Source organism: Hordeum vulgare, chromosome 2H (genome assembly GCF_904849725.1).
Source record: "Hordeum vulgare subsp. vulgare chromosome 2H, MorexV3_pseudomolecules_assembly, whole genome shotgun sequence".
In the NCBI taxonomy this organism is placed as follows: Eukaryota; Viridiplantae; Streptophyta; class Magnoliopsida; order Poales; family Poaceae; genus Hordeum; species Hordeum vulgare.
Genome location: NC_058519.1, coordinates 650,349,739 through 650,356,085, shown reverse-complemented (window position 1 = coordinate 650,356,085; position 6,347 = coordinate 650,349,739).

The following is a 6,347-nucleotide window of genomic DNA, read 5'->3' as shown; positions in this document are numbered from 1 at the left end:
CTGCCCGTGTTGCTCCCATTGTCCCAAGCTCCTGTCGAGTCCGCCGCCTGCCCGCGTTGCTCGGATTGTCCCAAGCTCCCGTCTAGTCGCCGTCTCCTCATGCTGCCCCAACTGTCGTCACCGATGCTCGCCGTCGACTAGCACACCGACGTGCTTCTCTGGCGAGCAAACAAAGAGAGTGAGCTCCACCATCGAGTTTTCACATCTTTGTGCTGCTCCGACCGCCGCCACCGGCGCTTGTTGCCGACAAGTACGCCGACGAGCTTCTCTGGCGAGCTGCTAGCAAACTAACACTAGAATGCTATTTGCAACATGTCCAATGTTGCAAAAGGCTTTTCTGTAACACAAGTTCTGTTGCAAGAATTACAGTACAAAATGGTCAAGAACATTTTGTACAACACATGCTCTGTTGCAAATATTTTTTACAACATTAACCTTGTTGCAAAGCTTTTTCATAAGAAAAATAATCGCTTCGAGATGATTGCAACAAACACCTTATTGCAGAAGGCTGTCTGCAACACCATTCTTATTGTAAAGGGGTGCCTGCTTACGTGGGTAATCGAACATCCATTAGCATGTTCATCTAACGATGAGCAAGGCAACGGATTTTTGTCATTATCCCTCGGCTGAAGCATAGTGTCGCCCATAATCTTCTATTCTTAAATAGATAAAATTTACTATCATTTTTTCCTCTGTGCAACAATGTCACATCATCAAGTCATGCATGTAATTTATAATCTTTTATTCTTAAATAGCTAGAATTCACTATTCAATTATTTTTCCTCTCCTTGCAAAAATGTCACACCATCAAATCATGCATGTAGTTTATAATCTTCTATTCTTAAATAGCTAGAACCCACTATCTAATTTTACTCTTCGTGCAGCAATGTCACATCATCAAGTCATGCATATAGTTATAAGTTACTTTTTTTATTAATCTCTTCATGCAAAACATATCCTCATGCATGAATTTTTGTAGTCTTCTCTATTCTTAAATAGATAGAATCCACCATCCAATTTTTCTCTACATGCAACAGTGACACATCATCAAGTCATACATTTGGTTTATAATCTTCTATTCTTAAATAGCTAGAATCCACTACCTAATTAATTTTCCTCTCCATAAAACAATGTCACACCATCAAGTCCTCCATGTAGTTTATAATCTTCTATTCTTAAATAGCTAGAACCCACTATTCAATTTTCCTCTTCATGCAACAATGCCACATCATCAAGTCATGCATATAGTTATAAGCTACTTTTTTATTAATCTCTTCATGCAAAACATATCCTCATGCATGAATTTTTGTAGATAATTAAGCAAGACATTTTTATAATGGTTCTTGTATTACCATTAGTTTTCTAACACTTATCCATATATTTTTAACAAGTTTTCTGCAGCAACGCGCGGGGCATCGTCTAGTTATAGTAAAAAGTAAGTACATATAGAATACCACATGTACAACAATGGATACATCATAAGTTATATTTTCATAATGTGCATGTTTAGTATTGTAGATGGAGACAGGTATTTCTATAGACTTGGTCAAAGTTGATAAAGTTTTACTATCAGAAAAATCTATATGCACCACATTGTCAAACGGAGGGAGTATATTTTATCTATTTAATTAAAAAGTTATTTATTATATATGGTAATTAAGTCTATAAGAGCAAGTCCAATGCACCGACCCATTTCGTCTGTACGCATCCATTTGGGTCGCGGCGGACAGAAAAGTCGTCCCAATGCGCCGACTCAAGCGGACGTGCGTCCGCTTTTCGTCTGCCAGCCCACCCATTCTCGGCCCATTTTTTAGCCTAATTTGCATGGGAACGGATACGAGACGGACGCGCGCGCTGCGCGCCAACTACCCCCTGACCCACTAGTCGGTGGCAAAGCCTCCACCATTTCCCTCCACTTTCCCAAAACCCTCCCGCCTACGTGCGCTCCCGGCCGCTCGCCATGGACGACAACCTCGATGCCGCCGCCGTTCTCGCCTCCCTCGTCTCGTCCGGCATCACGACCGCCCCCTCCCGCAAAGGTAAGCCTCATGCCCCCCGCAAGACCGCCATCGCACCCAAGAAGAAGAAGGATCTAACGCCCGAGGAGCGGGCTAGGGAGTCGGCGAAGAGAAACGGCCGGAGGCACACGACAGACGCAAGGGACGAAGCAGCGGACGCAACGGCCATAACCGCCATAGCGCAGCGGAAGGATACCGTTGCACGCATGGCGGCGGCAACAAGGGAGGCGCTATTGTACCTAGGGTTAAACCCTCAATAACATGGGCTTGTCAACGCCGTCGTGGTCGCGGCCAGCATAGACTCGTCTGTGTTCCCTCGGATGGTGCTACCAGAGTTGCCACGCGCGTCCACGACTCACCTAATTCCTGGTTTCCACGTCTTCCCGCAAGCCTCCCGCCTCTCTGGGGATGCTCGCTGGAGTTGAGCGTGGTGGCGCCTTCCATGCCTGCGCCAGCGCCCATCGACCTCAACGCCACATCGTGTAGCCGGTGGCTCATCATCCGGTGGGATGAGGAAACGCGGTGGGAGATGTCAGTCGACATGCTCTCTGCTGCCCGCAACCTGTTCGACAAAATGCCGGTGGCCGTCGATGATGAGAGGGCAAACCGGTTCATGCAGAGCATCATCTTTGAGGGTGATACGGCGGCCGCAGGTAGTGCCTCCACGGCTGCGACTAGCTTCGATCCCGAAGAGATCCAAAGCCAGGATGGTCGAGGCGGGTCGTTCACGTCGTCGACCTATGATCAAGCTGGCATGCAGCCCGCCTTCATGCAAGATCAGGTCGGTCTGGACCTGGACGGCTTCCTGCTCGAGCACGTGTTTCCGAATGACTACGACCTCGAGGAAGAGGATGAGGTAGACATCGACGGGAACCTTTGTTCGAAGACGAGCTCTCTAACCAAGCCGTCGGGGTGCAGTTGAAGCGCAATAGAAGACGGACGAAGGCATACACGGCGTCCGAGGACAAGCTCCTTTGTGAGTGTTGGAGGGACATTGGGCAAGACCCCAAGGCCGACGCCGAACAAAAGGCATCAACCTTTTGGATTTGTGTCCATCATGAGTTTCACAAATGCAAGAAGTTTCCGTCATACCAAATGCAAAGCACGCGCGGGTGGGTGTCCATTTCGATGCGATGGAAGGTGATCCAACGAGAATGCAACAAGTTTTGTGCCACTTATGATAGCATCAAGGCACGCCCCGTGAGCGGCATCGACATGTTCATTTGCTAATATGCTTGTGTGTAATTCATTTGTGGGCATTCCAAACTTTGGAGGCATTCAAGGTCCAACACGAACGCAAGTCCTTCAACCTTTCTCATTGTTGAAGGATCATCAAAGATGAGAAGAAGTTCAAGCTCCAACATGCTGCCCTCATAGCACATGGGGGAAGGAAGCCATGGAGGAGGTTGGGGAGGGTGAGAAGCCACAGCCACGGGGAAAGACCAACTCCAAGAAGGAGGACAAGCGGGATGCAGCGTCGATCGCCTTGATCGCAACCATGGAGGGCATGATGGCCAAGCAGGATTCAAGGGAGGAGAAGCATAGACAAGTCAAGGAAGAGAAAATGAACGCCTTCATGGAGATCCAAAGGAGGAGGCTTGAGATGGAGGTGAAGAAGCAAGTCGGGATGCTTGAGATGGAGGCGGAGAAGCAATCCAAAATGCTAGAGATCGAGGCCTCCAATGCCTAGGCCAAGGCGAAAGAAGTGACTCTCACTAGCATGATGACTGGGGTGGAGATCATGAAGGTGGATCTCAACACTGTGTCGCCAAGGAAGAGGCCGTGATTTGAGAAGATGCAGACAAACATGCTCAAGTTCGACGACGAGTGATCTATGGCTGCGAGCGCCATACTTTTTTGTATGCCGGCAAGTGTGTTGTCATGACCACGGCCTCGATGGCGTCTTCGAACTCCCACCCCCATTTTGTGTGCTGACATGTGTTCCGGCCGCTGTCAGGTGTGTCAGCATAAACTGTGTGGTGTTTTCTGAAGCCAACATTGTATGTCGGCCGCTGGCATGATGCCGTCATGAACTTTGGGCGACGACATAGTCGTTGGCTTGATCTACAGCCGCATGCCTTTTCAAATGTATGGGCGGACAAAAAATGGGTCGCGGGCGTTGGATGCACTGTAGATCCATACCTTGAAAAGAGCGGATGTTGAACGGACGGTCGACCCAAACAGGCAAAAAATGAGGAAAAGCGTCGTTTGTTTGGGTCAATGCGGTAGGGTTGCTTCAAGGGTTTTAGGGATTATAAGTTTCTTATTTATATATAATAAACAAACGAGCTAAACGTTGATCGGCTGTGGACGTGCATGGTCATTAAGACGATGTTACTCCCTTCGTTCCTAAATATAAGTATTTTAAGATATTTTATTAGATGACTAAATACGAATCAAAATAAGTAAATCTATATTTTAAAGTGTGTTTACATACATCCGTATATAATCATTTAATAAAAAAATTAGAAAGATTTATATTTAAGAATGAAGGGAGTACACCAGAAAGGGAGAGCCAGTGGAAGGGTCAAACACATGCAGACATACGTGGATGGGTTTGGTCGCCAGCCACGCTGCGGGAGTCAGCTCCGTGCATGTTCCTTTTTTTCTTCTTATTCTGGAAAGCAGAGCCACGTGTTTGATCCATACTAGATCTAGATGGGAAGAAACATACGGCCAATCATTTTGGACAAACGGAAGAGTTCGTACACATCAGCATGGTCAGAAGGAACCAATCAACAAAAGGCTCAACGCATGCATCCAAGAAATTTTCGGACAAACTTATTAGCATTTCCATGCAGTACCAGTAGGCGACCCATGTTGTGTAACGGATTAAACACTTAATCCAGCGAAGAGAGACAATCTTTCTGCAACGGATTAAACTCTAATATCCCCACCGCATAAGTCACTCTTTTTTCTCAGAAAGAAAGATGACCCCGGTATTTGCATTCAGAAGATGCATGTATTTATTTTATTAATTATTTATAAAAACTTTATCGAATAGTACACCAGAAGAAATATACGCGACGTTTCGGAGTACTAGAAGCATGGTCAAACTTTTGTGGAGAGTGCAGCGGTTGACGGTCATTTCTGCACCGCATTAAACTCTAATATCCCAGTGCAAAAGTTAGTTTAGACTTCAGAGCTTTGCTTACGGACAGGCATACTGTCTCAAGCGTCCTCAATGAAACACTAGCAATGATGCGAGTACAATCACTTTCCAAAGGACAAAATGTTACACTAGCGTAGCGTTAAATGGTGATACAAAGCAGCTTATAGCATAAGAGCGTCTACATTCAAACCTCTCATACTCCCCTCAAATGTTTAGACAAGTCATTCAATGAGTGACCAATCACAAAAACGCAATTCAACCGAACCTCTCAAACTCGTTTCATACGTTCGGACTAACCGACCCCCCTCATATCTAGCCCAAATATAAGATGGATATGGGGTGGCGTGGTCAAGCCCGGGCACGTCCGCCTGACAGGCCTGGACCACCACCGATCATTGTCCCAAAAAACCCTACTACGAGCCTCCCGCTGCGAACCCTAGCTCACTCTCTTCCTCTGTCTCGTCCTCTCCCTCTCCGAGCCCGATCCCATCGAGTAGAATGTCGAGTGTTGGTAGCCGCTCCGACGACTCCGACGAGCTGGCCCTCCGCATCGCCTTGGAGCGGTCCAAGGTGGAGACCGACGACAGCTCCGAATCTGGAGCTACGCTGCCGCTCCCGAGACGACAGAGTGTGGCTGCCGGAGCTGGACCCTCCCGGCCCGCCCGCAGCTCCGGCAGGGCTGCACGGTCCGCACCGGCCCCGCGCTATGTCCTCCCCTGCCGGATGCTGCTCCACACGGGAAGTGTTGGCTCCTATTGCCTACGCCACTGGCCAGCGGCCGCACGTGCACTCCAAAATCAAAGGCGCGCGCAGCCCGCCGTGAGAGGCAGCAGGCACTAGGACGAGGGGAAGCGGAGCAGTACGCGCACCGCCATCGCAGGATGCTGGCGAAGCCCGACAAGGATGAACACCTCCCCGCATGGGTGTACCGTTGGTCCCTCACCACGGTAGAGACGGACGCTCGGCGCCTCCAACGGAAGAATGCGAAGGTGCTCCGGCTTGCTATTGAGCAATCGGCGCGCGAGGCAAAGGAGGCAGCAAAGGGGAAGGCTCGACTCGCGCGGTTGAAGCAGGAGCAGGACAAGGCGGTCCGACGGATGAAGGGGTTCATCGTCCTCTCTGACGATGACCCCGAAGACAGTGCCAGAGGCAGCTCCGCCTCCAACGACCAAGACCCTCCGCCAGCCGGGGACTATAGTTGCGTTGTTGATCCAAAG